General features: G+C 44.4%; 1 protein-coding gene and 1 long non-coding RNA gene across 3 annotated transcripts in view; one reads left to right on the top strand and one right to left on the bottom strand.

The window, feature by feature from the left end:
• Positions 1–5765: 5765 nt before the first annotated feature.
• LOC125448535 (uncharacterized) lies at positions 5766–9056 on the bottom strand. The gene is made up of 3 exons (XR_007246724.2): positions 8928–9056; positions 8280–8384; positions 5766–6180 (listed from the first exon to the last, which is right to left on the bottom strand). It is a non-coding gene; the product is annotated as an uncharacterized LOC125448535 (long non-coding RNA).
• A 2043-nt stretch (positions 9057–11099) lies between these two features.
• LOC125448399 (deleted in malignant brain tumors 1 protein-like) overlaps positions 11100–26692 on the top strand; it is a 142089-nt gene continuing 126496 nt past the window's right edge. Inside the window, exons 1-2 of one of the 2 annotated variants that reach the window (XM_059641423.1) lie at positions 11100–11215; positions 25763–25818. The gene's annotated coding sequence lies outside the window, so the exon portion shown is untranslated. Of the gene's footprint in view, positions 11748–25762; positions 25819–26692 lie in introns of both variants that reach the window. The other variant, XM_059641422.1, reaches the window with a different exon arrangement.

The following is a 26692-nucleotide window of genomic DNA, read 5'->3' as shown; positions in this document are numbered from 1 at the left end:
CAGGCAGAATATTTTCCTTCTCCTACCACTCGCTGCCTTCTGTTGGCCAGCCAATTCTGTATCCAGACAGCTAAGTTCCTCCTGACCTTCTGAATGAGCCTACCATGGGGAACCTTATCAAATGCCTTACTGAAGTCCATATACACCACATTCACAGCTTGACTCTCATCAACCTTTCTAGTCACATCCTCAAAGAACTCGATAAGGTTTGTGAGGCATGACCTGCCCCTCACAAAGCCATGTTGACTGCATTTGATCAAGCCATGCTCTTCCAGATGGTCATAAATACTATCCCTCAGAATCCTTTCTAACACCTTGCAGACAACAGACGTGAGACTTACTGGTCTGTAATTGCTGGGGATTTCCCTATTTCCTTTCTTGAAGAGAGGAATTACATTTGCCTCTCTCCAGTCCACAGATACAACTCCAGTGGAGAGCAAGGATGCAAAGATCCTCGCAAGTGGTGAAGCAATTGCATTTCTCGCTTGCCAAAGCAGCCGAGGATAAATCTGGCCTGGGCCTGGCGACTTGTCAATCTTAATGTTTGACAAAATTTTCAGCACATCAGCTTCCTCTATCTCTATCCATTCCAGCATGCACACCTGCTCTTCAAAGGTTTCATTCACTACAAAGTTCGTTTCTTTCGTAAAGACAGAAGCAAAAAACTCATCACCAATCAAATTGTGCTTAACCAAATAATCATAAATAATATCTTTCAGATTCCTCTTCAATAATTTGCCCACCACAGAAGTAAAACTGACTGGTCTGTAATTCCCAGGATTACCCCTAATCCCTTTCTTCAACAAGGCAATAACATTTGCCACCCTCCAATCATCTGGTACTACTCCAATGGACAGTGTAGATGGAAAGATCATTGCTAAAAGTGCAGCAATCTCTTCCTCACTTCCAGTGTAACCCTGGGTATATCCTGTCTGTCCCAGGAGAGTTGTCTATCCTGATATTTTTTCAAAATTTCTAGCACATCTTCCTTCCTAACATCAATCTGTTTCAGCATATCAGCCTGTTTCATCCTGTCCTCAAAAAACATCAAGGTTCCTCTCACTGGTGAATCCTGAAGCAAAGTATTCGTTAAAGACCTTCCCTACCTCCTCCACCTCGGTGCACAATTTTCCACCACTATCTCTGATTGGCCCTACCCTTTCGTTGGCCATCCTCTTGTTCCTCACATAAACATAGAAACCTTGGGGTTTTCCTTGATCTTACCCACCAAGGTTTTCTCATACCCCCTTCTAGCTCTCTTAAGTCCATTCTTCAGATCCTTCCTGGCTGCCTTGTAGACCTCTAGAGCCCTGTCCGATCCTTGCTCGTCAGCCTTAAGCTTCCTTCTTCCTCCTCTTGACTAGATGTTCCACATGTCTCATCATCCAAGGTTCCTTCATCTTACCATCCCTTCCTTGCCTCAGTGGTACAAACCTATCCAGTACTCATAGCTACTGCTTCCTAAACAACCCCCACATATCTGTTGTGCATTTCCCTGAGAACATCTGATCCCAATTTATACTCCACAGTTCTTGCCTAATAACATTGTAATTCCCCCTCTCCCAATTAAATACAATCACATCCCATCTACTCCTATCCCTGTCCATGACTATAGGAAAGGTCAGGGGTTGTGATCACTATCACCAAAATGCTCTCCCACCCAGAGATCTGACACCTGGCCTGGTTAGTTGCCAAGTGCCAAATCCAATGTGGCCTCCCCTCTAGTCGGCCTGTCTAATGTTGAGTCAGAAATCCTTCCTGGACACACCTGACAAAAACTGTTTCACCCAAACTATTTACACTAAGGAGGTTCCAGTTGGTATTAGGAAATTTGAAGTCGTCCATGACACCAAACCTATTACTTCTGCACCTTTCCAAAATCTGCCTCCCAATCTGTATCTCTGTTACTATTGGGGGTCTATAGAAAATTCCCAATAAAATGACTCAGCTAGATTCAGTGCCTTTAATAACAGCTAGAATATGCAGTACAACAAGAGCAAATCATGGGGTTTATAGCGAGGAAGCGAATGTCCCTTATCGATTACTGCTCTTTCTAGATGGTTTAGTGGCTCTGAAAAGCGGCGTTGTGTTTCTCAGGGTAAATGTGCAGGGCCGGGCACATTCCTTGCAGATCCGGTCGGTCAGCTGGATGGGCCAGAAGTCTTTGGTCCATAATAGTGACTCGCTTGGCGTGGATGGCACACAGGTTGGTGTCCTCAAACAGCCCCACCAGGTAAGCCTTGCTGGCCTCCTGCAGGGCCCTCATGGCCGAGCTCTGGAGGCGCAGGTCGGTCTTGAAGTCCTAAGCGATCTCCAGCACCAGGCAATGCAAGGGCAGTTTGCGGATCAGCAGTTGGTGGATTTCTGGTAGCGGCCGATTTCCTGCAGAGCCGCCTTAGCGGGCCTGTAGTGGTGAGGTTTCTTCCCTCCGCCCGTGGCCGGAGTGCTCTTGCGGGCCGCTGCGGGGAGCATTCCCACCGATGGATTTGCATTTGCTTGGCTTCACCACACACGCACACCTGCTATCACTGCTGATGCTACCGTGGTGCTGCCAATTAAAGAGAATGGAAAGCCCGCCCTAGAGCTGGGTTAGATACAGCCCCATCCCTCAACCCACAAAGAAACAGCCCCGGAAGGCTCAGAAAAGGCAGGAAAATAATTCCTGCAGACTGACTGATAAACATCAGTCTATCAATCTGATGTTTGTCAATTTCAACAAGTACTGAGGTTAAATTACCCAATCTGCCTGTAAAAGGCAGGGGAAATGTGTGGGTTTTTAACCAGCCCAGGCAAGCTGAACAACAGAGCGTATAACTGCCGTGAATTTAAACATCTTAATTACGAATGCAGTGTCTGCTGACAAATTTACAGAATCTCACATTATTTGTAGATTTTTATTTCACTCAGATTATATTGAGGCCGTACTCAGTTTGTAATTGCTGCCTGCGCTATGTGTAACAGGCAAATGGGAAGAACACGCCATTAAAACATCCACAGGGGACCCAGAATCAGAACTGAACCAAGTCACATTCCTAGAAGGGTTGATTCAAATATTGTAATATGTAACATTAGCGTCTGTGCAGAATTTTGAGTTGCGATGTGATATATTACAGATGAAACAGCCAGCTGCAGGACACTATACCCTCCCTTGTGTTCTGTCTTCCCCATTCTCAGGTGTCAGCTCGCAATGGGACGGTTTGGTTGGCTCTGCAAAGAGCCTTTGGTTTGGCTGGAAAAGGGTCGATTTGTTCAGGAGCTGAATCCACAGACAGCGCAGCCCCGGCGTTTCAGAGCGTACACCACATCCATGCAAGTGACCGTCTTGTGCTTGGCGTGTTCAGTGCAGGTGACCGGCATCGCTGATCACATTCGCCGGGAAAACCTTCAGCACCCCGCGGCTCTCCTCGTAGATCAAGCACGAGATGCTTTTGACCCGGCCACGGCGAGCCAGATGCCGGATGACTGCTTTCGTGATGCCTGCATGCTATCACGGGGCACTTGGCGGCGCTGCCTTTTCCCAGCCCTTTGCCTCCTTCAGACATGATGCTTCTTCACTCAAAACAGTGTGGACCTGGAGGAACACAGCTGTTCAAGCCGCGTCAGAGGAGCAGGAGTGTCAACATTTCGGGCGTGGACCCATCAGGCCTGGGGAGGGGGAAGGGAGCTGGGAAATAAATAGAGGGAGGAGGGGGAAGGTAGTTGGGATGGCGATAGGTGGATGCAGGTAGGGGTAATGGGGATTGATCAGTGGGAAGTGTGGGGCAGATAGTTGTGAAAGAAGATGGTCAGGTGGTGTCAGGTCAGGGAAGTGTGGATGAGAAGGAGGGTTGTCCAAGGGATACCAAATGTTCACTAGACATGATGCTAGGATGAGCAGAGATAACAAAGTGTGAAGCTGGATGTACACAGCAGGCCAAGCAGCATCTTAGGAGCACAAAAGCTGACGTTTCAGGCCTAGACCCTTCATCAGAGAGGGGGATGGGGAGAGGGTCCTGAAACAGACACTTGCAGCCATGCGCCGGCATCTCCAGGCACTGCAATCCAGCTTGCCCCAGCTCAGACCCTCCCTCTCCCAGACCTGCACAGGACCTCCTGTTTTTTAATCCTCCGTCGGATCCACAGACTGAACACCCAGTTCTACTCAGCTTTACTGGACACCAAAAATCGTAAGTACAACAAACTCACTGGCTCCTGCCACCTCAAAAAGGATTCCTCCACCTTCTAAATCCCGAGCCTGTCCCTGCACATCTCCCACCATGTACCCGCCGCCATTGACCAAGAGGACAGGCCGGTGAACCCACCGATGACGTCACATCTGTCGCTGCTGAGCACACCACTTCCGGGACCGAGAACACGACCGTTGCTGCAGTCATCGCCTCCACTTCCAGAACTAACACCACAAACATCACCCTCACCACTGTTGCTGCCGCCCACCCTGCTCCTCCCACTGCCGACGCCGCATGGCTCACTGTCGACGCAACTCCGCCCACTGCTGGTGCCGACGCAACTCCGCCCACCACCGACGCAACTCTGCCCACGGCCGACAGAATTTCACCCACCACCATCGACATCGGCACTCCGCCCACCACCGATGGAACCCCGCCCACAGCCAAAGCCGACGGAACCCCGCCCACAGCCAACGCCGACGGAACCCCGCCCACAGTCGATTACCTCATCGCTCCGCCCACAACCTCCACAGCCAGCAACCCCAGAGAAGACAGCCACAGTGACCCCTGCCGCATCTTCACCATCCCCCCAGACCTCCCCCTGACTGAGGACGAACGGTCAGTCCGAAGCAAGGGGCTCACCTTTGTCCCCCTCCACCCACACATCAACGAATACCAGGCACGTTTGGACATTGAGCAGTTTTTCCGCCCTCTTCGCCTATCCATCTTTGGTCCGCCTCCCCCCTCCCTATTTATCTCAGAACCCTCTCCCCATCCCCCTCTCTGATGAAGGGCCTGGGCCCGAAACATCAGCTTTTGTGCTCCTGAGACGCTGCTTGGCCTGCTGTGTTCATCCAGCTCCACACTTTGTTATCTTGGATTCTCCAGCATCTGCAGTTCACATTCAGAGATAATGGGAACTGCAGATGCTGGAGATTCCAAGATAATAAAATGTGAGGCTGGCTGAACACAGCAGGCCAAGCAGCATCTCAAGGGCCTGGGCCCGAAACATCAGCTTTTGTGCTCCTGAGATGCTGCTTGGCCTGCTGTGTTCATCCAGCCTCACATTTTATTATCTTGCAGTTCACATTATCTCTTCCTAGGATGAGCAGATTGTCCAGCCAACAGAAAGCAGACTTTATCAAAGTGAAATGTAATTTTATGGAAGGGACTGACAGGATGGATCCTAAGAATGTAATTCCGTTTGCTGATGAGCCCATGACACAGGGGGGTTTCAATCTCAGGATATGGGTGGATAATTTTGGATGGAGATGAGGAGGAATATTTTCAATCAGATCATTGGGAATCTGTGGAATTCTTTCCCCCATGAAGCTATTCTGCTGTAAATTATATTTAAGACAGAGATTAATGGAATTTTGGATATGAAGAAAATTAAGGGATGTAGGAATATGGATCTGAGTTAGAAGATCTACTACCATTAAACTGAATGGCACAGCAGGCTCAAAGGGCTGAATGGCTTATTGCTGGTATTTTTTTCTGATGTTCATTCAATTTCAGTCCAAATGTCTCCAGCTGCTGAAGTGAGTGAAAAAAAAACCTCCTGAATAAATCACCAAGGTACCAAACTACAGGTCTGTTTATTGGTTATAATTTCCAGTTTCTGTGACTGTGCTGAGATGAGTGAATATATTATCTGGCAGTTCAGCACTTATTGAGACAAAGACTTCATGAAACAAGGAACAAAGAATCCACAGGTTAGTCAGTGATTCACTGTAAATCAGTGTGAATGTAGCCTGAATATTCACGACAGCAGGTACCACAGTGTGAGGTGATCAATTCATGAGGATCACTTAACAGGAATTCTTTCAACATCTGACAAGCTCATAGCTATGAGGAAGATATCTTTCAATGAGTTCAGATCTCCAGATGAGAGTAGCTACATTCAGAGCTGACACAGCCTCTTCCTCAAGTGACAGAACAGATGACTTCATGTCAATCTTGAGCTGCTGGTTGGGGCTTATTCAGCTTCAGCTCAATATATTTATTGAGTGGACTGAAAATGAAAAAAACAAGTGCAGGTTGAATGATCGATTCACATGAAAGTGAGAGATGGAATGGGGATTGCAAACTAACATGTGCACCTGCCATCAGCAATAAACCTGGACTGACTGAATGTCAGAATGTAGGTAGCTCAGTCCTGGATGTGATTAACATCAACACCAACAGCCAGCTGCAAACCCTACTGCTCCTGGTGAACTTGCTGGTGTCTCAGCAGGTTGCACAATTTTTAAAATTCCTTCCCACATTCAAAGCAGGTGAACAGCCTCTCCCCAGTGTGCATTGACTGGGGTCTAGACAGGTCAGATGATCGCCTGAACCCAATCCCACACTGAGAGCACCTGAACCATCTCTTGTCTGTGTGAACATGATGGTGTATTAAGTTCCTGCAACGTGAACTAGCTTGAACTCAGACAGTGTGAGATGCGTTTTGAAAGCTCTTTCCACATTTGGAACATTTAAACCACTTGTTGCAGTTCCTGCAGTCTGGGCATTTAAAGGGTCTCTCGTCACTATGAATCTGCTGATGTTTGTTCAGCTCAGATGAACAAATGTATCCCTTCCTACACTTATAGCAGGTGACTGGCCTCTCCCCAGTGTGAATTTGCTCATGGTTCTACAGGCTGGGTGACTAAGTGAATCCCTTCCTATACTTAGAGCAGAGGAGTGCTCTCTCCTCAGTGTGATTGTGCTGGTATCTCAACGTATTAAGCAATCGCTTGAACTCTGTTCCACACTCAGAACACCTGAAGCGTCTCTCATCAGAACATGTTGATGGACCATCAGTTCCTCAGGCATAATAAGGTGTTGAGCTGCATGAACACAGCAGACCAAGCAGCATCAGAGGAGCAGGAAAGCTGACGTTTTGGGCCTAGACCCTTCTTCAGTACTGGGGGAGGGCAAGGGTTTTCTGAAATAAATAGGGAGGGGAGGAGGCGGACAGAAGATGGATAAAGGAGAAGATAGGTGGAGAGGAGACAGACAGGTCAAAGAAGTGGGAATGGAGCCAGTAAAGATGAGTGTAGGTGTGGAATAAGGGAGGGGATAGGTCAGCCCAGGGAGGACCGATATGTCAAGGGGGTGGGATGAGGCTAGTAGGTAGGAGATGGGGGTAGGGCTTGAGGTGGAAGGAGGGGATAAGTGGGAGGAAGGACAGGTTAGGGAGGTGAGACAGTTTGTAGCACTTGCTGCAGACCAGTCATTTAAAAGGTCTTGTGTCAGTGTGTGAACTTGCTGGTATTTCTTCACAACAGATAATTAGGTAAATCCTTTCCCACACGTAGGACAGGTATATGGTCTCTCCCCAGTGTGAATTCACTGTTGTTCAGTGAACTCAGATGATCTCTTGAACCCAGTCCCACATTAGGAGCACCTGAATGGTCTGTCTTCAGAGCGACAATGTTGATGGGACTTCAGATCCTCTAAAATTTTAAAGTACTTTGCACACTGAATTTCTTCCCACACTATAAGCAGCTGTATGGTGATCCCTTTGCAAACTTACTTGTGCTCCATCAGTCCATTTTCTGAAGAAGGGTCTAGGCCCGAAACGACAGCCTTCCTGCTCCTCTGAGGATGTTTGGCCTGCTATGATCATCCAGCCTACACCTTGTTATCTCCATCAGCGTAAACTGGTTTATTGATGCTCTTTCCATAGTTGGAGCATATAAAGTCTCTCTTGTCACTGTGAACCTTCTGGTGTATAATCAACTTGGCAGAATAAGTGAATCCCTTCCCGTACTCAGACCTGGTGAACTGTCTCTCCCCACTGTGACTGTGAGTTTCCTGCTGACACACCCAGTTTCCACATTTCCACGGCTTCTCACCACTGTGACCACTGCTGCTTGCTTTCATTTTCAAAGGTTATATTGGAGGATCTAGGGTTGTTCTTCAAGCAAAGTATATTGAGGGATGATTTGAACAAAATGCCCAGCTTTATGATAAGTTTAGATAAAGCAGATAAAGAAATGTTGCTTCCATTGACTGATTCTAATAGGATTACAGTACAGACATTTAGATGCTGGACAAATCAAACAGGAGGATGTGAGGAAGAAATTATATACAATGGTTTGTAATAATCTCAAATGCAATACTTACACTCAAAAGTGATAATGTGCAGTTCCTGGTGAAATGACTGATTCTATCAAATTTTGATGCAACATTGTCTTTGGGTTTCTCAACTGCAAATCCTCTTCTAATAATCTGCAAAATGAGTTTAAAATGACATGCCTGACAGAGGGAAAGAATAGAAATTCAGAAAAGACCTACTTTTCTCTTGGTCCAAGTTTCACTTGCTATTGTGTTGACCAGCCCATCCACCGTATCATCTTGTAATCTTGTAAAGTTGCTAATCTTACCTCTTCTTTTTATGTCTAGAACATTAATGTGATAATAAACTTATGGTGTGCCACTCAACACATGTTTCTGGTCAAAAAAACAGACTTTGACCATCCCGACCTGAAACGACAAGCTTCCCTGCTCCTCTGATGCTAGCTGTCCTGCTGTGTTCCTCCAGCTCCACACTGTTGTATGAATAATTTGTCCTCTTTTCGCAGTGATTGGTGGCAAACTCCACCTAGTGCGGAACATTGCCCCCTACGAAGATGGCAGAACCATGCGCAGTGCCAAATGACGTCCATAATGAACAATGGCCGCTGCGTCATTTGGCGGTCGTGAACCCAGTTCTAAACACGGAGCGGCGCCAAACAGCGGCAGCACAAGTTCATGTTCGTGTTTACGACTTACCTAACATACTTTCGAAACACATCTGTTTAGCTGCCTGCTTCTTGCACCTCTTCGTCCGACATTATCAGAATTTTTTTCTCAGCTGTGAAAGAAACGTCTACCTCACTCCTTGATGCGTTCTGCGCAGCTCCGTACTCTTCCCGCAGAATGCCCGTGCACTGTCATCCTGTCCTGTGGATATTCACAAATGTGGAGAGTGTGGCTGAGTCGTGCAGCACAGAAACAGAGCCTTCAGTTCGACCAAGTCCATGTCGAACATAATCCCAAACTAAACTAATTCCATCTGCCTGCTCCTGGCCTATATCCCTCCAAACCTTTCCTAACCATATACTTACCGAAGTGTCTTTTAAACATTGTTATTGTGCCCGCATGACCACTTCCTCAGAAAATTCATTCCACACAAGAAGTGATCCGTCCATCCCTATCCTATTTCATAAAATAGTAGCAGGAGTAAAACATTAGGCTCTTTGACTCCATTTGAATATGGTTATCATCCAACTCTACCACTGTTCCACTTGCTTCCAAAATCTTTTGATCCTTTTCATTCCTAATACAAGGGATAAACCCTAGTTCAAAACACTCTTTGTTATCGTCTCAACGAATTTCTTTGGCAGAACAGTTCAGAGGAAGGGTCTCTGGACCCGAAATGTTAACACTGATTATTTTCCTCACAGAAACTGCCAGACTTGCTGAGCTTTTCCAGCAACTTTGTTTCTGTTCGTGATTTGAAATTATGTATTTGATTCTGTGGCTCACCACTATTAATCATGAATGAAGGTTGTCAGAAAGAGTGAAACAATTCCACCGTGGAGCTGGTGAACAACCTCTCATCAGTACGAACTCAATGGTGTATAGTGAGGATAACTGACTGAAAACATTCCACATTAAATGCAGGTTATTAACAAATGTTCAGTTTGAATTTACTGGTGATTCAGAAGACTGGATTAATTTGTTTGTTTTTCAGCGTTGTGGTTATGTGTTGAATTAAAAATGTTCTTTTTTAACAGCATTTATGCTGTTGAAGTTTTATTGTATTTCAGCATGATGTTTTCTGCATTTCAACATCAAGGTTATTGTTTTATTTCGACATTGAGGTTAATGTTATTTTGTTTCAGCCTTGAGATTACAGTTCAGACTGTTGTTACTCATCTGCATTAGAGGTTATTGCTGAATTTGTTTTATTTTTAGAATGTGATTGTCGATTTTTTCTTTTTATTCATTATACATGTTGCATTTCATCATTTAGAAAGTTGTTGTATTGCAATAATGAGGCTTTTCTTGAAGATGTAGCACTTCTGCATCCAGTTTGTTGAATTTGTTCTGTGGACGGAAGATGTTGCTGAACTTCTTGTCGTGAAGTCACGTTGGGATTGTTGTGCTTGTTTATTTCAGCACTGAATTCGCTGATGCATTTTGGCTTTGATCTTGTTGGAATGGATACTGTTTCTCCCAATTAATGTTGTCGTTGAATTTGTTATTGCATTTCAGCATTGTAATTGTTAGGGTAGTCTTTCAGCACTGAGGTTGTTGAAAATTTTTACGACTTTCAGCATTGACGTTGTTGTGATTTCGTATTTCACATGTGTAGGTAATGTAAGGCCATGCAGAATATTAAAAGAATAGAGCTGAATATTATTCAGCTGGAGAAAGACCACAGACAGTGAAAGGACAGAGGTGATTTAGGCACTTTGCCCACGATCACAAAAAGCTAGCATACAGGTTTGTGGGACAGTAGGGAAAGGAATTGGAATATTGATGAAGGGTCTAGGCCCGAAACATCAGCTTTTGTGCTCCTAAGATGCTGCTTGGCCTGCTGTGTTCATCCAGCTCCACACTTTGTTATCTCTTATATTGGAATATTGGCCTTCGTTTCATATGAAATGAGTCTGAATATAGGCACGTCCTGCGCAACTATACATCAGACCACATTTGGAATACTGTCAATATTTGTGCGTTTGTTGTATAAGGGGAAAAAGTACTCGTGTCGCTTAGCTAAGAAACAGAATAGAACTGAAGGTGGTCCAACCAAGTGAGCTATCCGAAACCCCCCAACAAGAATATCGTAAGTCAAATACATAACGGCTGCCTGGTTAGCCAGAATGCTCGGGGGGCGGGGTGAATATCCCCTATTCATAGAATAGGAAAACATACGCATGCGCAGAAGGTATTTGATTGGAACATGAGCGGAGCAAGTCATGGTGACGTTGGGATAGTTTCTCCTGCGGCTCTGGGACTGTCGCCAATTCGGCAGGACAAGGAGGTCGCTGGATTGGCGAGTGGACGAACAAGTTACGTAAGCGTGTTGACTAAGGCGCAAATTCCAGCACGACTTTCCGGTGTCGCCAGTGCCGGAGCTAGAATCGAATTTGCCGCTGACATCTTGATTGGTAACGGCTGTGTTGCTTGGAGGAGTGCGCATGCGGTGCCGCCATGTTTTTAGGGGGCAATAATATTCATAACTGAGAGGAATTTGCCACCAATTGCTCAGAATGGGGACAACTTGTCCATCAAGCGAATTTGTGATCTGAGCAAGTTGAGTGGACAAATACATAGCGAGCGGACAAGAAAAATAATGTGGATAAATTTGAGGTTTTGTGGCAAAAACAGCCAGTTTATTATCTGCGATAACAAGTGTAGAGCTGGATGAACACAGCAGGCTAAGCAGCATCAGAGGAGCAGGAAGGCTGACGTTTTGGGCCTAGACCCTTCTTCAGAATGACAGTTATCTGAATGACAATTGATTGGGACGTCATATCTCACCAACCTTTTAGTTGTTTCAGTGGCGGAGTCCGGGAGAACGCGCAAGGGCAGCCTGGGAAGGTAAGCTTCCACCTGATAAATTTGGGAGTTAACTAAACTTACTGGTTCAGAGAACACTGTGAAATTAAAAAAGAAAAAACTAATTAATTTTAATTAATTAACTCGGTAGAGATGGCAGGCCAGGTGATGTGTTGTAGCTGTATGATGTGGGAGCTTGCTGATCCCATTGAGAAAGGCAATGACCACATCTGCAGCTAATATTGGCTGCTTGAGGAACTTCTGCTCAAAATTGATGAGCTGGAATGCAAACTCCAAACACTGCGGCACATCTGGGAGTGGGAGAAATACCTGGATGCTGTGTTCCAGGAGGCAGCCACACCTGATTGATGAACTAATGTTAATTTGAGTGGTGGGCAGGGACAGCAGTGTGTGACTGTGAGTGAGGCAGGTAGAGAGACCCTGCAGACAGGAACACAGGAGCCTCAGCCCTTGACATTGATACACAGGTATGAGGCACTTGCTCCCTGCATGGATGAGGAACAGGGCTGCAGGAAGGATGAGTCAACTGACCATGGCACCAGAAGGCCATTCAAGAGCAGGGAGCAAAAAGATAGATTGTAGTTGTAGGGGATTCCATCATCAGGGGATAGACAGTATCTTTTGTGAGCAGGATAGAGAATCCTGCATGGCATGTTGCCTGCCCGGTCCCAGGCTGCGAGACATCTCTGACTGCCTTGAGAGGATACTAGAGAGGGTGGGGTGGATCCAGTTGTTGTGGTCCACGTAGGTGCCAACAACATAGGCAGGACTAGGAAAAAAGACCTGTTTCAGGATTATGAAAAGCTAGGAGCAAAATTTAAAAAATAGGTCTTCGAGGGTCATAATCTCTGGATTGCTGCCCGAGCCGCGTGCAAATTGGCATAGGGAGGCAAGGATCAGAGAAGTAAACACGTGGCTAAGAGAGTGGTGTGGGAAAGAGGGTTTCCTTTTCATGGGGCACTGGCATCAGTTCTGGGACAGGAGGGATCTGTAGTACTAGGATGGCCTCCAGCTGAACAGGGCTGGGTCCAGTGTTCTGGCAAAAAGGGTACATAGTGTGGTTAATAGGACTTTAAACGAGTAAGTAGGAGGTAAGGAGAAGTGAGCATACAGGGAGAATAACAATTAATGTAAGGCAAATCAGCAGGTTAGCAGGTGATGAGGAAGCTTCAACGCCATTGAAAATTAGGAAAAAAGTTAAAGGGAAGACCTCAAGAGCTGTTAGTAATGGAGGTAATAGGACCCACAATGAAGTTGCAAAAACTGGCATAAGGACACTTTATCTGAATGCTTGGAGCATTCAAAACAAGGTGCAAATCATGGCAAATGGGTATGATTTAGTGGCCATTACAGAGACACGGTTACGAGATGGTCATGACTGGGAGTTAAATATTCAGGGGTATCAAACTATTCAGAAGGACAGACTGGAAGGTAAGAGGGGTCATGTTGCTCTGATTTTTAAGAATGATATCAAGGCGGTAATGAGAGATGATATAGGTTCGACTGAACAAAACATTGAATCCACTTGGGTGGAAATTAGGAATAGCGGAGAGAAGAAGTCACTGATAGGTGTGGTCTGTAGGCCACCAAATAATGACATCGTGGTGAGGCGGGCAATGAACATAGAAATAGCTATTGCATGTAAAAATGGTACAGCAATTATCATGGGGGATTTTAATCTTTATATCAATTAGTCAAACCAGGTTGGTCATGGCAGCCTTGAGGAGGGGTTCATAGAATGCATCAGCAATAATTTTCTTGAACGATATGGAATGGAACCTATGAGGGAACAAGCTATCCTAGATCTGGTCCTGTGAAATGATACAAGAATAATTAATGATCTCACAGTTAGAGATCCTCTTGGAAGGAGCAATCACAGTATGGTCGAATTTAAAATAAAGATCGAGCATGAGAAGGTTAAACCCAGAACCTATGTCCTGTGCTTAAACAAAGGAGACTATGAAGGAACGAGGGACGCGTTAGCTAAGGTAGAATGGGAGCAAAAACTTCATGGTGGATCAATTGAGAAACGGTGGAGGACTTTCAAAACAATTTTTCAGTGCTCAGCAGAAGTATATCCCAGTGATAGGATGAACTGTAGGAAAAGAGAGCCAGCTTTGGATGTCTGAGGAAATAAAAGAAGGTGTCAGATTGAGGAAAAAAACACAAACAAAAAACCAAAGAGGAGTGGGAAGCTAGTAGACTGGGAAATCTTTAAAGGCCAACAGAAAGCCACAAGAAAAGTTATGAAGAAAACTAAGATAGATTATGAGAGTAAACTAGCTTAGAATATGAAAACAGGCAGCAAAAGTTTCTGTAACTATGTAAATCATAAAATAGTGGCGATGGTAAACATTGGTCCTTTAGAGGATGAGAAGGCCAGTTAAATAACTGGGAATGAGGAAATAGCCGAGACATTAAACAGTTATTCCGTGTCGGTCATCACAGTGGAAGTCACAACTAACATGCTGAAAACTAATGGCAGGAAGGTTATAGCAGGTGAGGACCTAGAAACTATCATTATCACTAAGGAGACAGTGCTGGGCAAGCAAATGGGGCTAAAAGTAGACTAGTCTCCTGGCCCCGATGAAATGCATCCCTGGGTACTAAAAGACGTGATGGGGGAAATAGCAAATGCACTAGTAATTATTTACCAAAATTCACTGGACTCTAGGGTCGTTCCCACAGATTAGAAAACAGCCAATGTGACGCCACTGTTTAAAAAAGGAGGTAGACAAAAAACAAGTGACTGTAGGCCAGTTAGTTTAATTTCGGTAGTGGGGAAAATGCTTCAATCCATCATTGAGGAAGAAATAGCAATACATCTGGATATAAATTGTCCCAATGGGAACACCCAGCAGGTGTTCATGAAGGGTAGGTGGTGGAATTCTTTGAGGACGTTACTTGCATGGCAGACAGTGGGGAACCTGTGGATGTGGTGTATCTGGATTTCCAGAAGGCATTTGACAAGGGGCCACACCAAAGGCTGCTACATAAGATAAAGTTGCACTGTATTACAGGTACAAGGTGCAGAACTGGATGAACACAGCAGGCCAGGCAGCATCAGAGGAGCAGGAAGGCTGATGTTTCGGGCCTAGACCCTTCTTCAGAAATTCTGAAGGAGGTCCTAGGCCCAAAACGTCAGCCTTCCTGCTCCTGTGATGTTGCTTGGCCTGCAGTGTTCATCCAGCTCTACACCTTGTTATCTCAGATTCTCCAGCATCCGCAGTTCCTATTATCTCTGAAGCGGTATTACAGGTAATGTATTGGCATGGATAGAGGATTGGTTGACCAATAGAAAGCAAACACTGGGGGTAAATGGATGTTTTTTTCCAGTTGGTGGTCAGTGGCTAGTGATGTGCCTCAGGGATCAGGGTTGGGACCGCAATTGTTTACAATTTACATAGATGATTTGGAATTGGGGACTAAGTGTGGTGTGTCAAAATTTGCAGATGACACTAAGGTAGAGCAAAGTGTGCAGAAGACGCTGCAAGTCTGCAGAGGGATATAGGTAGTCTAAGTTAGTGGGCAAAGGTCTGGCAGATGGAATACAATGTTGATAAGTGTGAGGTCATCCATTTTGGTAGGAATAACTGGAAAATGGGCTATGTTTTAAAGGGTAAAAAATGCAGCACGCTGTTGTGCAGAGGGACTTGGGTGTCCTTGCGCATGAATCGCTAAAAGTCGAATTGCAGGTGCAGTGGGTAATTAAAAAGGCAAATAGAATTTTGTCATTCATTGCTAGAGGGATGGAGTTTAAAAGCAGGGAGGCTTAGCTGCAGCTGTATAGGGTCCTGGTGAGGCCACACCTGGAGTACTGTGTGCAGTTTTGGTCTCATTACTTGAGAAGAGATATACTAGCGCAGGAGGGGGTGCAGAAGAGATTCACTCGGTTGATTCCAGAGTTGAGAGGGTTGGATTACGAGGAGAGACTGGGATTATACTTACTGAAATTCAGAAAAATGAGGGGCGATCTTATAGAAACATTATAAATTATGAAGGGTATAGATAAGGTGGAGGCAGGGAGGTTGTTTCCGCTAGCAGGTGAAACTAGAACTGGGGGGCATCACCACAAAATAAAGGGAAGCAGTAGTAGGACTGAGGTCAGGAGGAACTTCTTCACCCAAAGTGTTGTGAATCTGTGGAATCCTTGCCCAGTGAAGCAGTTGAAGCTACCTTGTTGAATGTTTTTTAAGGCAAGGCAAGATAAATTTTTGAACAGTAAAGGAATTAAGGGTTTTGGAGAGTGGGCGAGTAGGTGGAGCTGAGTCTCAAAAAGATCAGCCATGATCTTATTAAATAGTGGAGCAGGCTCGAGGGGCCAGATGGCCTACTGCTGCTCCTAGTTCTTATGTTCTAATCTTATTAAATTTTTTGAAGAGGTGACAAAGATAAGGGAAGAGCTGTGGATGTAGTATGTATGGACTTAAGTGAAGCATTTGATAAAGCCCCACATGACATTGCCACAAAATCTAAAAACAGATGGGATTTGTGGTGGGCTGGCCAAATGGTACAAAACTGGCTTGGTCATAAAAGACAGAGGTTAGTGGTGGAAGAGTATTTTTCAGAATGGTGACCAGTAATTGGTGGTGTTCCACAGGGATCAGTCTTAGGTCCTCTGTTGTTTGCAATATATGTATGATGTGGAGGAAAATGTGGGTGGTCTGATTAGTAAGTTTGCAGATGACACGAAGACTCATGGAGTTGCTGATAGCGCCGACAATTATGAAAGGAGACAACAGGATATAGATAAGTGACTTAGGCGCAGAAATAGCAGATGGAGTTTAATCCAGACACATGTGAGGTGATTTATCTCAGAGGATCAAATTTAGGTGTGAATTATACTGTAAATGACATATAGTATAGTTGCCTTCATTGGCCGGGGCACGGAGTTAGCAAACCATGTTGCAGCTATATAAAACTCTTGTTAGACTGCATTTGGAGTATTGTCTGCAGTTTTGGTCACCACACTACCAGAAGAATGTGGAAGCTTTGGAGGTAGTGCAGAGAAGGTTCACCAGGATGTTGCCTGGTCTTCAGGGCATTAGTTATGAGGTAAACTTAAAATGACAATTTTGTTTTCACTGCAAAGACGATGGCTGAAAGAAGACCCGGTAGAGTCCGACAAAATTGTCAGAGGCATAGATAGGGTGGTTAGTCAGAGGCTTTTTTCCGGGGTTGAAATTTCAATTACATGGGGCACAGATTCAAGGTGAGAGGGGGAAAATTTAAGGAAGATGTGCGAGGGAAGCTTTTTATGCAGAGAGTGTTAGGAGCCTGGAATGCACTGCCAGAAGAGGTGTTGGAAGCAGGCACATTGGCAACGTTTAGGAGGCACCTGGATGGCTACATGAACAGACAAGGAATAGAGAGATACGGACTCTGAGGTCAGAAAGTTTGTTTATTTTAATGTAGTTAGAACACGAGGAAGGGTCTCTTCCTGTGTTGCACTTCAGTTTTGTTGTTTTGGACACCAGCAGGCATGTACAGGTGAGGAATGCAAATGGTATGTTGGCCTTCACAGTGAAAGGATTTAAATTCAGAAGCAGGAATATCTTGCTGCAATTGTATAGGGCCTTTGTGAGATCATACTTGGTGTATTGTGTGCAGTTTTTTCCAAAACCTGAGGGAGGATATGTATGGATGGAGAGAAGCAAAAGTTTACCAGACTCTTTCCTGGCATGGCAGGACTAATTTATGATGTTTGACTGGATTGTTTAGGCCATTTTTTAAAACTGAGGTTCAGAAGAATGAGGGGTCATCTCATCGATGCTATAAAATTTTAACAGGACCATGCAGGAAGGACCATGTTCGTAATGAGCAGGGAGTCCAGAGCCAAGGTTCACAGTCTAAGAATGCAGTGTTAGAATAAAGATGAGCCTAAATGTCTTCACCCAGACAGTGGTGCAGTTGAGGCCAAAATATCAAACTAAAACGATCAGAGACAAAAGGAACAAGGTACTGATTTGCATAATTGGCCATGATCATACTGAATGGTGAAGTTGTTTGAAGGAGCTGAATGGTCTACTGCTCCTATTTTCTCCGGTTCTATTGATGAGGTTCAGTAGCAACTGAAGAGGAAGACCAACCCCAATATTAACTGGGGTAGTCCATAGTGTGAAAGGTTTAGAGGAAGAAGAATACTTAGCTCCAGAATAGCTTTTTAAGCCACTATGCAGAAAACCCACAAGAGAAGAAGTGCTACTAGACTTAATTTTACTTCATGAAGCCAAGCAACTGGTTGAAGTGTCAGTGGTGGAATAATTTACAGACCGCACTCGTAAATCCGTTAGATTCAATATTGTTATATAAAGGGACAAGAATGGGCATGGAATCAAAGTTGTAAACTGGCAGAAGGTGGATTTTAAGATCAAATATGATTTGGCTAGGGTGGACTGGGAGCAAATACTTTTCGGTAATCCTTTTCGGTGTCAGATCAGTGGGATACATTCAAGATGGAAGTTGGGAGAGTTCTAATAAAGTCAGAGGGTGGGATCAACAAACCTTGTGAGCCTTGGAAATACAGATTGGATGAAGAGAAGAAAATTTAGGCATTTGGCAGGTACTGAAGGTTCAAAACAACAGAAGCCCTAGAGGACTACAGAATGAGTAGGGGTAAATGAAAAAAGCAAATTAGAGCAAAAAACAGCCTTAAAAAGATAATGACAGGAAAAATAAAGGGAAGTGCTAAGTTATTTTACAAAAATAAATAATTAAAGGATCACTAGGAAAAGAGGAGGGTCTTTTTATGGACCAAAGTGGTAATCTGTGTGTGGTGCTGGGGGGATGTAGGTCGGGATTGAAACAAATACTTAATGTTGGTATCCCCAGTGACAGGGATGACGTGGATTTAGAAATCAGGAAGAAGGACAGTGATATATTTTAAAACAAATTAGATAGAAGGAGAGATCTGATTTGTCTGGCAGGCATAAAAGCAGAAACCTACAAGGCCAGATGAAATGTATCTCAGATTGTTGAATGAGGCAAGAGCAGAAATATTATGGACACCAGCAATAACTTGTAATTGCTTTCTGACCATAGGAGAGAAGTTGGCTAACATGATATTGTTACTCAAGAAGAGAACAAAGGATAAATCATGAAATTTCAGGCCAGTCAGTCTCACCTCAATGGTGAGGAAACTATTAGAAGTATTTCTGAGGAAGAGAATTAATCTACATGTGGAGAGGAATGAATTGGTCAAGAACAGTCAGCATGATTTTGTTAAGTAGAGGTCACATATAACCAACTGGATTTTGTTTTGAAGAGGCAACCGGATGTGTAGATGTGGACAATGAATTCGACATAGTCCACTTGGACTTCACAGAAACTGTTGATAAAGTCCCACATAGAAGACTGATAGGCAAGTGAAGAACCCATAATAACTAAGGAAATTTAGCCAATTAGATCCAGAATTGGCTGAGTGGTAAGGAGCAAATGGTGATATTTGAGTCATGTTTTTGTGACTGGAAGCCTGTGTCCTTTCGGGGCTCCACAGGGATCAGTGTTGTGGCCCTTCCTGTTTCTGGTTTGAATAAATGATTCAGAACGAATGTTGGGGCATGATCAATAAGTTCACAGGCCTTCTCTTATGAAGAGATGTTGTGCAATTTAGGTCGATATTTCTCATTCTTTTAAGCCTCAGAAACTATCTAACTGAATCATATGATATGCTGAAGACAATTGACAATGTAGAAAGGTTGGTTTGTTATGTGGGACAATCTGTAATAAGAGCTTATGGTTTTTAGGATAAGGTTTGGCACAGTTTAACACTGATGAGGAGAAATGAATTCTCTCAGAAGATTCTGAATCTGTGGCATTCATGTTCCCAGAATAGAGTGAATGCTGCGATTATTGAGTAAATTTAGGATGTAATTTAAACCTTCAACCCATTACTAATTACTATTTATGGGCGGCAGGCAGGAAACTACAGCTGAGGTGGGATGAGATCAGCCACAATTTTATGAAATGGCTGAATTGCTCCATCTCCTAGTTCTTACATTCTGAGATTATAGGAGAGTGTAGTCAGGCTGGTCTGATGGGCTGATCAGTAGCAATTGGAATTCAATCAAGATAAGTGTGAGATGATGCAATTGGACAGGACAAATGAGCCATTGGAATTCGTGATGAACAATGTAGGGCTGAGGATCAGGAGGACCTTGGTGTGCATGTCTGCCCATCCCTTAAGGTAAGAGTACAGGTAGGTACAGTGCTTAAAAGGCATATGAGACACTTTCTTTATTAGCTGAGGTATAGAGTTTAGGAGCAGGCCGGTTATTCTGGAACTGCATATACAGTTGGTCCAGCCACAGCTAGAACAGTTCTGGATTCCACATAATAGAAGGGATGTGATTGCACTGGAAAGAGGGCAGAGGAGACTTACCAGAATGTTGTCTGGGCTGGAGAGTTTTAGTTCTGAATAAAGGTTGGATAGTCTAGGATTGTTCTCTTTGGAGCAGAGGAGATTGAGAGGGGGATGGTTGAGATATACAGATTATGAGGGGCTTGGCAAATTTGAACCTGGATTCCCAAAATCTCTGAATTAAAAGACCAGCACTGATACCATTAAACCAACACATTTCCCAGGATTTTGACCCACCAACAATAAAGGAACTGTGACATCGTTCCAAGTTTCCAGTAAGGAGGCTTAGATAGGACAGATAAGGGTAGGTGTGCTGTTGTTGGTTCTGCTACCCAGATTGATGCTTGGTGCTCTGTCCGGTTTCATTCCCTTCTGACCTTTCTGTAGTGGTTTGATATTTTATGAAATATTTAATAACAGAGCACTTGGAAAACAGTGGCTGGGTTGGACAGAGTCAGCACGGATTTACGAAAGGGAAGTCATACTTAGCAAATCTCTTGGAATTCTTCAAGGAATCAAATAATAGAGTCGATGAGGGAAGAGTTTCTTTGACAAGGCTTTTGATAAATTCCAACAGAAGATATAATAAGCGATTGGGGTCAGTGTAGTCTTTTGAGGTGGATAGAAGACTACTTGTAGATAGAAACAAATGGGTCTTCAGCTGAGTGGCAGCGGGGTACTGTAAGACAACAATGCAGGAACAGAATTAGACCATTCGTGTCTTTGAGTCTGTTCTGCCATTTAATCATGGCTTATATGTTTCTCAATTCCATTCTCCTGCCATATTCTCTTAATCCCCAATCCTCTTACTGATCAAGAACCTACCTATCTGCATCTTAAATACACTCACTGACTTTGCCTTCACAGCCCTCTGCTGCAATGAGTTCCACAGATTCACACCCTCTGGTTGAAAAAATTCTTCCTCATCTCAGTTTTAAAGGGTCATCCCTTCACCCTGAAACTGTGCCCTTGGGTTCTCGTATCTCCTACTAGTGGAATCATCTTCTCCAAGTTCACTGTATGCAGGTCTCTCAGTATTCTCTAAGTTTCAGTCAGATCCCGACTCATTCTTTTAAACTCCATTTAATACAGACCTAGAGTTCTCAACTGCTCCTCATATGACAAGCACTTCATCCTCAGGTTCATACCTGTTAGCCTCCTGTGGACCACCTCCAATACCAGCACATCTTTCCTTCAAATTAGGGCCGAAAACTGCCCACAGTATTTCAAATGTGGTCTGACCCCAGAGCCATACGTAGCTTCAGTAGTACATTTCTGTTGTTGTGTTCTAGTTATTCCTCTTGAAATGAATGCCAATGTTGCTTTTGCCCTCCTAACCGCCAACAAATCTGCATGTTAACCTTAACAGAATCCTCAGCAGGACTGCCAAGTTACTTTGTGCTTCAGATTTTTAAAGACATTTCTCATTTAGAAAATAGTCTAGTTCTGACCTTCCTACCAAAACATATAATCTCACACTCCCCACATTGTATTCCAACTGCCACTTATTTGCCCATTCTTCTAGCCTGTACCAGTTCTTCTACAGCCTGCTTGCTTCCTCAATACTACCTATCGCTCTACCTATCTTTGTGTCTTCTGTAATCTTAGCAACAATGTCCTGAGTTCCTTCCTCCAGATCATTAATCTGTGACCTGAGTAGTTGTGGTCCCGGCACTGACCACTGAGATACCACTGGTCACTGGCCACTATCCTGAAAGTGACCCTACTCTCTGCCTTCCGGCAGACAGCCAATCCTTCTGTCTATGCCAGTACCTTGTCCCTAACGCCGTGAGTTTTTATCTTAATTAGCAGCCTCCTGTGCAGCCCCTTGTCAAAGGCTTTTGGAAATCCAAATAGCTTACGTCCACTGGCTCTCCTTTGCCCACTTTGGTCACGACCTCTTCTAACAGATTTGCCAGGCATGACCTCCAGTGATTTCTGAAAGATAACCACCAATACGTCTACAATCCACTCAGTTATCTCCTTCAAAACTCTGTGGTGTAGTCCATTCAGTCTGCATGATTTATCTGTCTTCAGTCTTTTCAACTTCCCCAGCACCTTCTCCTTAGTGATGGCCATGAGACCCACCTCTGCCCCTGACTGTCTTGAAATTCTGGTATGTTGCCTGTGGTTTCCACTCTGAAACCGATGCAAAGTACCTCCCTAGTTTGTTGACCATTTCTTTGTCCCTCACAACTAATTCTGCAGCTTCATTTTCCAGCATCCAATGTCCACTGTTGCCCCCCTCTCTCTTTTTTTAGATATCTTAAAAATCTCTTGCGATCTTCTTTTACCTCACTGGCTAGTATACTCTCATATTTCATTTTCTCCCTGTTATTGCTCTTTTTGTGACCCTGGCTAGTTTTAAAGGGTACCCCATCCTGTCCTTTTTTAATAGGGTGTGTATCCTTGGAAATTTAGTTCCCAGCCCTGATCCCTTTGCAGCCAGGAATGAGTGTTAGGACCCCTGCTTTCAACAAATGTATTCATGTTTTGAATGAGGGGCACTAAATGTAATACCTCCAAATTTGCAGAAACACAAAGCTGCGTGGGAGGGTAAGCTGTGAGGAACATGCAGAGATGCTTCAGTGTGATTTGAACAAGCCAGGTAATGTAGATAAATGTGAGTTTTAGTCTCCTTATTTGATGAAGGATATTCTTCTGAAGCTTTACCAGACGGATTCCTGGATGATGGAACTCATGTGAAGAGAGGTTGAATTGGTGAGGGTTATATCTGCTGGAGCTCAGAAAAATGAGCGAGGGGTATAGGACATAACAGCACAGTACAGGCCCTTCGGCCATCAATGTTGTGCCGACCTGTCATACCGATCTCAAGCCCATCTAACCTACACTATTCCACGTGCATCCATATGCTTATCCAATGACGACTTAAATGTACCTAAAGTTGGCAAATCTACGACCGTTGCAGGCAAAGCGTTCCATCCCCTTACTGTTCTGAGTAAAGAAACTACCTCTGACATCTGTCCTATATCTTTCACCCCTCAATTTAAAGCTATGCCCCCTCGTGCTCGCCGTCACCATCCTAGGAAAAAGGCTCTCCCTATCCACCCTATCTAACCCTCTGATTATTTTATATGTTTCAATTAAGTCACCTCTCAACCTTCTTCTCTCTAATGAAAACAGCCTCGAGTCCCTCGGCCTTTCCTCGTAAGACCTTCCCTCCGTACCAGGCAACATCCTAGTAAATCTCCTCTGCACCCTTTCCAAAGCTTCCACATCCTTCTTACAATGCGGTGACCAGAACTGTACACGATACTCCAAGCGCAGCCGCACCAGAGTTTTGTACAGCTTCACCATAACCTCTTGGTTCCGGAACTCGATCCCTCTATTAATAAAAGCTAAAACACTGTATGCCTTCTTAACAGCCCTGTCAACCTGGGTGGCAACTTTCAAGGATCTGTGTACATGGACATCAAGATCTCTCTGCTCATCTACACTGCTAAGAATCTTACCATTAGCCCAGTAATTTGCCTTCCGGTTACTCCTACCAAAGTGCATCACCTCACACCTGTCTGCATTAAACTCCATTTGCCACCTCTCAGTCCAGCTCTGCAGCTTATCTATGTCTCTCTGCAACCTACAGCATCCTTCATCACTATCCACAACTCCGCCGACCTTAGTGTCGTCTGCAAATTTACTAACCCATCCTTCTACGCCCTCATCCAGGTCATTTATAAAAATGACAAACAGCAGTGGACCCAACACCGACCCTTGCGGTACACTACTAGTAACTGGTCTCCAGGATAAACATTTCCCATCAACTACCACCCTCTGTCTTCTTTCAGCAAGCCAATTTCCGATCCAAACTGCTATATCTCCCACAATTCCATTCCTCCGCATTTTGTACAATAGCCTCCTGTGGGGAACCTTATCGAATGCTTTGCTGAAATCCATATATACCACATAAACCGGTTTACTCTCATCTACCTGTTTGGTCACCTTCTCAAAGAACTCAGTAAGGTTTGTGAGGCATGACCTTCCCTTCACAAAACCGTGCTGACTATCCCTAATCAAATTATTCTTTTCTAGATGATCATAAATCCTGTCTTATAACCTTTTCCAACACTTTACCAACAACTGAGGTAAGGCTCACTGGTCTATAATTACCAGGGTTGTCTCTACTCCCCTTCTTGAACAGGGGTACCACACTTGCTATCCTCCAGTCATCTGGCACTATTCCTGTAGACAATGACGAGTTAAAGATCAATGCCAAAGGCTCGGCAAACTCCTCCCTGGCTTCCAAGAGGATCCGAGGATAAATCCCATCCGGCCCTGGGGACTTATCTATCTTCACCCTCTGTAGGATTTCTAATACCTCTTCCTTGTGAACCTCAATCCCACCTAGTCTAGTAGCCTGTATCTCAGTATTCTCCACGACGATGTTGTTGTTTTCTCGAGTGAATATTGTCGAAAAATATTCATTTAGCGCTTCCCCTATCTCATCTGACTCCACACACAACTTACCACTAATATCCTTGATTGGCCCTAATCTTACTTTCATCATCCTTTTATTCCTTAAATACCTATAGAAAGCCTTAGGGTTAACCCTCATCCTATCCGCCAACAACTTCTTATGTCTCCTCCTGGCTCTTCTGAGCTCTCTCTTTAGGTCTTTCCTCGTAGCCGCCCGAACTGAGCCTTCACATCTCATCCTAACACAGGATCTCAGAGAAATGTAAAATCCTAACAGAATGTGATAAAGGTTGATGCAGGAAGGTTGTCCCCGATGTTGGGGAGTCCAGAACCAGAGATCGCAGACTAAGGGTAAAACATTTAGGCCTGAGGTAAGGAGAAATTTCTTCTCGCTGAGTGGTGAACCTGTTGAATTTGCTACCGCGGAGAGCAGTCAAGGCCCAAACATTGTGTGATTTCAAGAAGGAGCTTGGCTGAAGGAACCAAAGAATATGGGTGGGTGGTTGGGCGGGCTTGGGGTGCAGGGAAATGAGTGAGAACATGCTATTTGAGTTGGATGATTAGCCATGATCATACTGATTAGCACAGAAGGCTTGAAGAGTCAAATGGCTCCCTCCTGCTCTGATTTTCTATATTTCTACAGATAGGGTAGACGGAAAAAAGACTTCTCCCCTTGGTGGTCAGGGTGTATAGATTTAAAGGTCAGGACTGGAGGTTTTGGGTGGGATGTGAGGAAAATGGTTTTCATCTAGAGGGTGGTGGGAATCTGGAACTTGCTGTCCTATGAAGGTAGTTGAGTCAGAAACAGACATAATATTGAAGAAGTATTTGGATGTGCATGTGCAGTGCCAAAGATTCTGGGCCAGTGCTGAAAAATGGGAGAATAGGTTGTTTCTGAGTGGCACAGCCTTGATGGGCTGAAAGGCCCCTCTCTATGCTTGTAGACCTCTATTAGCCGAAAGTGTCTTTTGTTCCCCTTGTGCAATCAGTTTTTTGAATGTAATATTGCAACTAAAATCCCTGAGCGCTCAAACCATTCTGATAAAACCTTTTCCAACCTCTCAGGGACCCTCCAATCCTTCATAATGTGTCCGTGATCACCGGTTTGCATAGACGCAGATGTTCTGTGTTTGTGGGTGTGATGTGGTCACACACTGACAATCACACAATGACATCAACTGTCCACAGGTATTTTGTCAAATGTGGGATTTTTCTGACTTCAGTGTTTCTGATATTTTTACAGGTGCAGACTTCAGCCGAAGATTTCCCAATTGTAGACGCAGCGAAATTGTTTGAATGGTAAGTGGCTTTGACCATTCTTCTATAATTTTGAGCTCTTTGGTACCAAGCCAGTGATCCGTGAGAGGATATGTGCCTCTGGGGGCTGCTGGAATTCCTTTACTGTGGTTCTGAACACATATCCTCCAATGCTTTGTTTCACCTCTGACTTCCTTGATCAGTTCTGCCATAAGTTCACTTCCTCTGTTTAATATTTTGGTGTTTGTTTGCTGAATCTCTGAGGTTTCTGTCATTGCCCGTCACCCAACTATATGCTGTTGACTTACCAGCTTCGTCTTCCCTCAGTACCTCTCCCTGTCAGAAATTATGGAGTCATAAACTTATACTGTTTTGTAGAGGCACTTTGATCCATCAAATTTGCACCAACAAAACCACTTGACCGACACTAATCCCACTTTCCAGCCCACTCGACCCATAGTCTTAAAAGTTATGACATTTCAAGTGCTCGTTCAAGTACTTTTTTAAAGTTTGAGAGGTTGCCGGCTTTAATTGCCTTCCCACATAATGCATTCTGAATACCCACCACCGTCTGAGTGAAAGAACAAAATTCATTGATTTCCCTGAATCTCCCGTCTTTCACCTTGAAATTATGCCCCACTGATGCTTCAACTGAAAGGAACAGATGTGTTCTATCCACCCTGTCTGTGCCCCTCATAATCTTATCAGAACAGTGGTAGGCCATTCAGTTCCTGAAGCCTGAACCACCATTCAATGCTGGTCTGTACCTAACTCCATAAAACTACCTCTGGCCCATAAAAACAGGCCCTTCAGCCCACCATGACTGTGCTGACCACCAAACACTAAACTACACTAATCTCATTTACCTGCATTTGGCCCATAGACTCCTATGCGCTGGCATTTTAAGTGTTCATCC

The sequence above is a fragment of the Stegostoma tigrinum genome, chromosome 41, assembly GCF_030684315.1.
Source record: "Stegostoma tigrinum isolate sSteTig4 chromosome 41, sSteTig4.hap1, whole genome shotgun sequence".
NCBI lineage: Eukaryota > Metazoa > Chordata > Chondrichthyes > Orectolobiformes > Stegostomatidae > Stegostoma > Stegostoma tigrinum.
This window is presented reverse-complemented; position numbering and strand designations above follow the sequence as displayed.